The sequence below is a fragment of the Centroberyx affinis genome, unplaced genomic scaffold (genome assembly GCF_046629955.1).
Source record: "Centroberyx affinis isolate AG114_WGS23_722 - 3 ecotype Tasmania unplaced genomic scaffold, CSIRO-AGI_Caff_v1 ptg005681l_1, whole genome shotgun sequence".
Classification (NCBI taxonomy): domain Eukaryota; kingdom Metazoa; phylum Chordata; class Actinopteri; order Beryciformes; family Berycidae; genus Centroberyx; species Centroberyx affinis.
In genome coordinates this window covers 23,284-32,655 of record NW_027282864.1, presented here as the reverse complement: position 1 = coordinate 32,655, position 9,372 = coordinate 23,284, and positions in this window count along the sequence as shown.

The following is a 9,372-nucleotide window of genomic DNA, read 5'->3' as shown; positions in this document are numbered from 1 at the left end:
CAGAGAATCTGCATGTCTACTGCCAAAGCGTTTCACACTGCTGTCCTCATAATGTAGAAACGGACCTATCATAGTATAGTAGAATACAACTAAAGTGGGTTTTTTGTCCAGTTTTATTCACTTGGATAAACAAGAGGGATGTATTTAATAATTTGGGTTAACAAGGAGGATGCCATCATCTTTCATCCATCCTCAAATTAACCCCTGTATTGCTGACATAGGAATGAATATACTTTCCTCCACACACAATCCTCCCAATATATTCACACACACATTCAGATACAATGTTGTAATTTTGTCATACTCACTTATCTATAAACCACTGAAACAGGCACTCCCAGGAAACATAAGATAATTTGTATAAAAAGAAGAGTATTTTGGGTTACCTAAACAAACGTATTTTTACACATTTAAACCTTGGTCAAACAGTATATGAAAAGTGTTTGAAGTCATCACAGATATTTGGAGTGTTTGGTTTTTATTGCCGACGTCGGGACCTTTTCCCTGAGTTTAGTTGCTGCAGGCATGATCAGTCAAACACTAACACAGCACTTAGAAGAATCTGGCCGAAGTCTATCTGGGCTCATTTTCAATGCAGTCAATTCCAAAATGTAGTGAAACTGCAGTTTATTGACTAATGTTAGAGCACTTTTAATTATTGCTGATTTGTTATAAGATTCTTGAGATGCCAAAATTCTTTAACCTTTTTGATTTTTTGAATCTTGTGGTTTAAGTGACCTAAAGGCGGGCTGACCCTAATCCTGTATCAAATTATGTTGTATTACTATTGTGAACAAACAATCAAGCTTGTATATGAGTCTTAAGGCAATGAGACACGGGCAACTCTCTGAGGCAATGGAGAGGCTAATGAATATTTATCTTGAGCAGGGATTAGGATTGCAATTAATTGACAGCAAAGCAAAAATATTGTTGTTGGCTGAATTTTGGGTAAAATTACCCATCAGCTAAATAGCCTCAAATCATCACCTCTTATCCAATGACATATAGACAACTATTGAGGCTATGGAGATGGGCAAGTATTGCTTAGAGTAAGGATGGGGCAAATATGACGATAAAGCGAAATATTTCCTAATAATTGTTGTCTAAATTGCCCATCTGCATTCCTTCAAAATGTTGCCTGTCTATCAAGGCCTACATAGGAGAATAAAGAATGTATTTTTACCAGGTACTAACTATCCTTTGCATTGAGCTGCTTTTTTAATACAAAACTCGACGAAGATTCCCGTTTTCCTGCTCCTGTTGTCCTGATCAAATCACCGAGAAACATGTCAAGTCCGTAATCTCTTCCTACCTTCCTCTTCTTCCCTCCTTCATTCCCTCTGGCCCTCTGTCCTCCTTCCCCTCCCGCCCCCTGACCTCATCTGTGTGTGATCAGGTTTACCAAACGGTGTCGTTTTCACCGAATAAGTTCTCTTCTGTCAGACCTGGGCAAAAAAAAATCTCAGAATATGCTATTTTTACTTGCTAATATATCTTCCATGATCGTTAAACCACCTCAAAACGGACACATCACTTGTAAAATAAGTTAAATCAAATCTTGTTTTTCATGAAGTACTCAAAACAAACGCAGCTACTGTTTTGTCCCGGTCTGGTGAGCACTGGATATAGTCTGTACATGTCTATCTTGGGCTTTGAACAAAATAACCTGTTTTTCCACTGTGTGTATTATACCTGAAGAAATGGGTAACACTTCAAATTACAGCTCTTTTCTGTAATGACATTGTTAGACAGTAACAAAGTATGAAATGTGGGAAATCATGCGTTGTTAAACAAGATATTGAGCTAAGCTAAAAGGGAAACGGGGCACTGGTTTTCTCCCTGTTTGTAATGGTTTACTTGTCTCAAGTCTAACCAGTTGCAACAATCTGATCATGCAATATGCTGTTCTGTGGAATTCCACTAATAAAGAAAGTAAAAGAGCTGTAACCTAAAGCGTTACCACATCATGTATTTCACCTCTACAGATTGTAGACACATATATATTTTGGGAAGAGCTATTGGAAATACATTTTACAAATCTGTATTCTAAAAATTGCATTCAATGAATAGGATTTAGTGGACTGCACAGCTAATATTTTCATGATCATTGCTGAATATTTTATGAAGTTTTAATTTTGCTTTTTTGTCATATATATTTTCCTTCCTCTGGCTAACTGGTGAATGTGTGAAGAATAAAGACAGATGAACTTTGTTTATGCATGATGATTGAGTACTTTCTTAAGTCCAAAGACAGCTGGAGCTCATTCAAATGTCTTATGCAAAGAACCAAGGGGATATTTCACATTTTCCCTTAGATAGACAAATATGTAGATCAACTGCCAATGAGCTAAATAAGCAGGGAAAAACATGGTTTAAGCCTTGCCTATTCTTCCTTTAAAAATAATTTAGACCGCATAATGAAGATATTTCAGTTTTTATTGGAATGTCAGTTCATCCACCTGTAACAGCAGGTATAAAAACACAAAGGCTGCCAACATTTTCTACAAAATCAAAAACGACTTAAAAAAAACACTTACTTAGGTGTCAAGTCTATCACCATCATACACTTTTCAACTTGTGGAGAAGGCGGAACATCCTTCAAAACATTCAAAACCATGTAGTTAAAAACATTAACAGAGTGTCATCTCCTGTCTTTTACTCCTAAAATCCCCCCCCCCCCCGATGAACCACTTCTCAATTTCAGCCACGCTGCCCCCTACAGGATGGTGACATCACATAGACCCCCCGCCCCGTCCTCCTCCTTCTCGCGGTGCACGAGCGCTATCCCCTCTCCGCCGCCTCCCGTCTTCCCGTCGCTCTCTCCGCCCGCGCCGCTCGGGCCTCCCTCGCCCGCGCTCTTCTTCTCCTCCTCCTCCTCCTCCTTCTCCTTCTTCTTCTCCTCCTCCTCCTGCCTGCCCTTCGCCCTCTCCTTCAGGTCGAACCCCTCCATGCTGGAGTAGTCGTCCGAGGAGTTGCTGTCGCCGTCCTCGTCGTCTTCCGCCTCTTCGTTCCTCGCGCCGGCGCTCCCTCCTCCCACCCCGCCGTCGCCCCCGTTCCCTCCTTCCTCCACGTCGTCCCGTCGTCCCTCCTCCGCCTCCTCCTCCCTCCTCCCTTCCTCCTCCCCTCCTCTCTTCCCCCCGGGCCAGAGGCGAAGCCCAGCGGTCCTCCAGGGTTCCGATCCTGGCCCTCAGCCCTTCCCTCACGCCCAGCAGGAGCCGGGGGACGGAGCTGTCCGGGTCGGATCGCCGGTCCTTGATCACCTTGTGGCAGCAGCCCACCATTATCGCCACCACGATGATGACGAGTAGAACCATCAAAATGATTAATTTGGAAGGGCTGATGCCTTGCGCTGCGGGGGTGGTGGAGGGTGGGGAGATTGTGCGCTTGGTGGTTGACGAAGGGTGAACTGGGCCAGGCGGGCGGGTATCTGGGGGCGAGGACGAAGACGAAGGTGGCGATGGTGACGTAGGGGTGGGTTCATCCCCCTCGGGGTTTCGCCGTTGCGCGTTGTGGTACTTCGCCCCGTCGGAGCGGCCGTCTGGTTCTCCTTAGACGTTAAAGAAACGTTTCGAACGGGCCGTGACTTCGTTAGACACCGATGAACCGGTGTCGCGTTGGTAAGGGAGGGGGATAAAGTGATAGAGCTTAAGGTGGTGGTGGTGTTGTTGTGAGAGGAACGCTGGCTGCTGGTCGTTGCGTCATTGGCAGATGCAAGAGTCAGGAAAATCGGCCCGAGTATAGTCAGAGCTAGCAAGGCCGTGGTCCTCATAGTGACTCTGCAGGGGTTAGAAAAAAAGAGAAAACATAGTAATGCTAATTAGAATCCCAACAACGTTCAATCAACAAGCGTTACTAGCAGCTTATATTAGCAACTGGAGAAGAGAGGAGGAAGTGGGGAAAGAGTGGATAGGTGATCATATTCAGTCTGGGGCAAGAATAGGCTAGTGCAGGGATTCTCAACCTTTTTCATATCAAGGACCCCAAATGTAGTCCACATTAGGGCCACGGACCCCCCCCCCCCCCATTTAATAAGATTTTGTCTCTCGGACCCAAATCTGAGAATATTTTTTGATATGATTTTGTCCAGAATTCCATGACTATCTGTATTATAGGCAGAGAGATGACAGTGAAATATGATCAAAATAGTCATTCTTCTGCAGTCTCCAAAAGTGTTCATTTCAACTTTAACAAATCATCAATTTGCTGGGGACCCCCTGGAACCCTTACAATTACTGTGAATAATGACTAATCAAATTGAGTATTGTGTCAGAGCAGGGCAGTGTTGGGGTGGACGAGGAGAAAAATTACATTAAAGTAATATAAAAATAAAATGGACATCTGTGATCAGTTTTTGACTATGCATTTGTTTCATTTTACTTGTTTTTTTTTAGATTAGACTACTTGAAACTTCAATGAAAGTGGGTGATTGCAGCAGCCGAGAAGATATAGATGATAGAACAAATATGGACTATTGAAGAAAATAAAACAGTCAACATATACATTCAAGTATGGACTTCATTGGCAGATTTACAGATTTGAAGCAAATGTGTAAGCATTTGTTAGCTCATCACATTATCAGTTATACAGATGGAAGAACGTATATGGAAAAGTGTCACAAATTTCCAAGTAACCAAGCCATTCACTTCGTGGTTAGATAAACAACAATTGGGTTACAAAAAACAGATCTGAAAAGATTGTGGTGTGGGTGCAGGGCCATTTTAAAAGGGAAAATCCCCCCCGCTATTCTTACACTGTTATATATCACTTTGTGATGTTCAGTGCATTATTTCCTGATGAAGTGTTGGAATTTATTTTTTGGTATACTCACTTCCCCTCAGCCTGCCTCATCTACTTCTACTTCAGTTAGTGATTTCCTGCGGTTCCCAGAGAAGGGATGTGAAGATGTTGCTTTTAATCAAAGGAGGGTGTATGAGCATATAAATCGGGGGTACCCAAACGTTTTTATTAAAGGTCCATTTATGAATTTGACACAAGTTCAATGGTCCGGAACAATGCCAGTAAAACGCACCGACATAAATCAACGTCCATAACTTGTCCGTAACGTAACTTAAACATCACTTTAAGTACACACATTCGATACTACAGTATGGTGGCTTGAATCAGTGGGAAAAATGGCACTGTTTGCCTGTAACCAATGCTCAGACTGTGTTCATTGGTCAAACTGCTGTGGAGTTTTTCACAATGTTCATCATGGAAAATCCAGGCCCACATCGATATGTTGAACAGCAATAACGTTCGCAGGTCCCGGGCCTCTGACTGACAGGGACAATTCGTTGTCATAGCAATGACGTTTGTGTGACTGGACCAGAGTGAACGCATCCACAGAAACTGACGACGGGTGCGCGGCACACACGGACACACACAAACACACACAGTAAAAAAATCAAGGATGCTTAACTCTGTGTGACACGCTCTGTAATGCGTGTCACACATACGCTCGCTCATACGAGTAAATATATGTCCGTTCAATCACACAACGCGTTGGATACAAGAAAATATATTACATAAAACATGAAAGAAAATATACTACATGAACTAACGTTACATTAACTTATGTCTAATGTGACACAAGGTCCGGTCCGGATTCATCTGTAGTTGTAGTCCGGATCCAGACCTTGGTCCGGAGTTTGAGAAGCCCTGATATAAATAAATGAAAGTCACCTGATCACATGTAAGCGTGATCGTTCAGCTGCCTATATGATCGCAGCTGCACCCCATACTGAAAGCGCAACATGTCTTGTGGCTGGGTTGCGTTCTGGTCTAGTGAGGCTAATGTCAGTGGAGAAAGAGGTCTCTCTGCCTCTTCTACGATGGATTTCTCCCTGTACGATTATTGAATGCCGATGTAAAACGGTTGATCTTCAAGGGACACAACACCAACACCTGATGTTTATCGCTGATGTTTTAGATCAGTGATTCTCAACCATTTTCATATCAAGGACCCTAATTTAGTCCACATTGGGGCCACGGACCCCATTTGATGAGATTTTGTCTCTCGAACCCAAATCTGAGAATATTTTTATTGTTAGATATGATTTTGTCCAGAATTCCATGACTATCTGTATTGTAGGTAGAGAAATAACAGTGAAACTATGATCAAAACAGTCATTCTTGTACATTCTCTAATTGTGTTAACCTCTAGTGAATTAAATAATGGTGAAGTTTAACAGTTGATCAATTTGCTGGGGACCCCCTGGAACCCCCTCAAGGACCCCTGGTGGTCCCTGGACCCCACGTTGAGAACCACTGTTCTAGATAGCTGTTAACTAATGTGTTTTAGATAGCTGAAAAAAAATGTTTGTGATCAAACTCCATTCTATCTGCGCTGAAAATTTGTATCCACAGGAATAAGACCATATATAAGAAGACACCAAACAAGAAAATGGGCCCAGAAATGCAAGGTGCTAGTCGCTCTGTTCACCACTTCCGGTCATGTGGGTGAAAGTGTGCCACAGGGAGACCCGACTTCAATTCCCATTAGGGACGCTTCCACAAAATTCAGTGCCGCTGGGCTGTTAGACTCTTAGTCTTGTTTTTAACAGCATTTTTAACAGTGTTTTAGGGTGGATTTTCCCTTTAAGATTATAAGTAAAAGTGAGTAGTCTGATAAGGTGGATTTGTTTCCAAATGTAGGTTACTGTGACACAGTAAACTGTCTTGTCTTTAGCCCTAGTCTCTACTCCAAAACACTGGAGTTGCAGCTTGAGAAGAGTCAGCTCAGTTAAACCTGAACAAGCAGCTGTTTTTTTGGGCTTTGTTAGCTAAACTAGCCAGCAAGCTAATTTAGCAAAGGAACTGTGTCAGAGTTATCATTGCAGCTACTAGCTACTAGCCATGTAATATATTGTATTGGACAAATCAGATGTGTTGACAAGACAGTGATAGCAAACTAACCTGACACTATGGTTAGCTAGCTAACAGGCTGACATTATCTAACCACAAAATCAGTACCAGTGATGAAATGATCATCTCTCCAGCTAAAAACAGCATAGAGATCAACCATGTCCCTTTAATAATCTTGAGACGGCTAAATCTTAAGGTCAGAAATGCAGTCAGCTCTTCTCCCTCCAATATGGCCACCAGAGAGCACATTAATGTCACCCAAAGGGTCTGTATGGGGTTTGTTCCCTTTTTAGCTAAACCAAGCAAACCTTTGTCATGGTATCAGTCATGATTTGTGAGGCCTTTTAGGTCAGCTGTAGGTGGGTGTAAAAGAAACTAAAGGAAAAAACGTACAGGTTCTAAATGAGTCACAGAGCTCTCTGGATGACGAAGAAATGAATAGAATAGTGCACTAATAATAGAATAGAATAGAATAGAAGCTTTGGTAACACTTTACAATAAGGGTACATTAATTAAGGGTTAGTTAATGCTTATTAACAGTTAACAGTTAACTAATGTGTCTGGTAATCATTTACTAATGGTGTTCATGTTATGTTCATGTTAACTAAGGTATTAATTTATACATTATTTAATAGTCATCTTTATAAACTATTAAATACTGTATAAATTAATACCTTAGTTAACATGAACACCTTTAGTAATCCAGACACATTAGTTAACTGTTAATTAAGTAATTAAGCATTAACTAACCCTTAGTTAATGTACCCTTATTGTAAAGTGTTACCGAAGCCTCCTTAGTGATTTAGTTGTTCCCCAAATTGTGCTCACTGGCTGGATAAATATTTGTTTCCTTGAACATTCTATCAGGTTTTAGGTACTTTCGGGGGTTTCAATTATTTCAGTGACATAGTTTTCTAGATAGATGGCTTATTGATGTATTTAATGTGTTTGCCAGCTCGGTTATACATGTGTGTAAATGAAATGATTTCATCTAGCCGAAAAAGAACACACAAACACAACAAGGAACAGAAAGGAGGTAACAGTGCCACACACACACACACACACACGCGCGCGCGCCCCCATGCATATGCACATACACGTACACAAGGGAACAGGAAGTGGTTGTTTCTATGTGTTTGATACCTCTGTGTCAAACAGGAAATCTGGAGATCTTGTGGCATAGCACACGCTGTTCCCCTCCATTTTGCAGTAACCTGCAACTCCTCTGCAGTACAGAACTACCACCTGCCATTAAGCATGGTACACTAACACTTTTTTTTTTTATACGTAAACCATGATGGAAACTATAAGGGCCTCCCTCTCTCTCTCTCCCTCTCTCTCTCTCTCTCACACGCACACACACACATTCGGGTGGCCTTAGCCAAAGTAGAGCCTCTGAAATGTGTGTTTACTTCATTGTCCACACATGATATCAAAATCACTGTAATTTGATCTATAAACTGTGCAATATGAACAGTGCAATATGGACATGTTACCGTTTACATACTCTACTTGGAAATGTTTTTTGTTTTTTTTAACTGATTACGCTTACGGTTTTTTATTTATTCTACTGTTACTTTATTTACTTGTTGATTATTGTTTAGTTTGTTATGCATCAAACTCAGGGAGCTGCAATCGCAATTCCGTTGTACTTGTACAATGACAATAAAGGAAATCTTGAAATCTTGAATCTTGATTCCTGATCAGATATTTGTCAATCAAAAAGTCATAGTCAAGTAAAGGCTCTAAAATGTCTTGTGATTTTTGCCCAAGACTTTGGTATGAGTGGTACTGCTGACATTAGCTATGGCATGAGTGTAGATTAATAAGACTGCAATGAAGTGTCTCTACCGCACAAATCATTACATTACTCAGCTGTCAAAGCTTGGTCATCCTCCTTCACTGTGTGACTTTTTTTTGTGGTCAGCAGTTTTAACCCACGATCATAGCCTCTTTGCAAGGCTTTCAGTAGCAACAAACTGAATGAATGACTGATTAGCTGTTTGCCAATAATCGCTAGGCCCAAGCATGTGTTCCTAGTGTGAATGAAAGAGATGGTGAGGTGAGGAATTAGGTTCATAGTGTAATCTATCAATGGGTATATACAATATACCAATATTTAGACTGTACCACACAAAACAACTTTCCATTGATACCAATAAAAATGAAATTCTTTTCAATGAACCACTGGAATATCTTAAGTTTAGCAGTAAGCTAGTCACTGATGCTGATGTCAATCACATGGGAGGAGAATGGAGAGAAATAAAGAACAACATAAAAGAAAAGAGAAGTTATGAATGGGTGGGAGGGCTGATAATGAGGGGAGGGTCAAACAAGTGGACAAGAGAGGGTGAGTAGGAGGGAAAATTGAAAGCAAACAAAAAGGTATGGACTAATGACTGGTTGAATGGACAGTTACAAGAAGTTACAAGAAAACTTTGAGAGGCAGATGAAAGAAAGGTGACAGAAAATGAGCGGGAATAAGAGCAGAGTCATCAGGGAAGCATC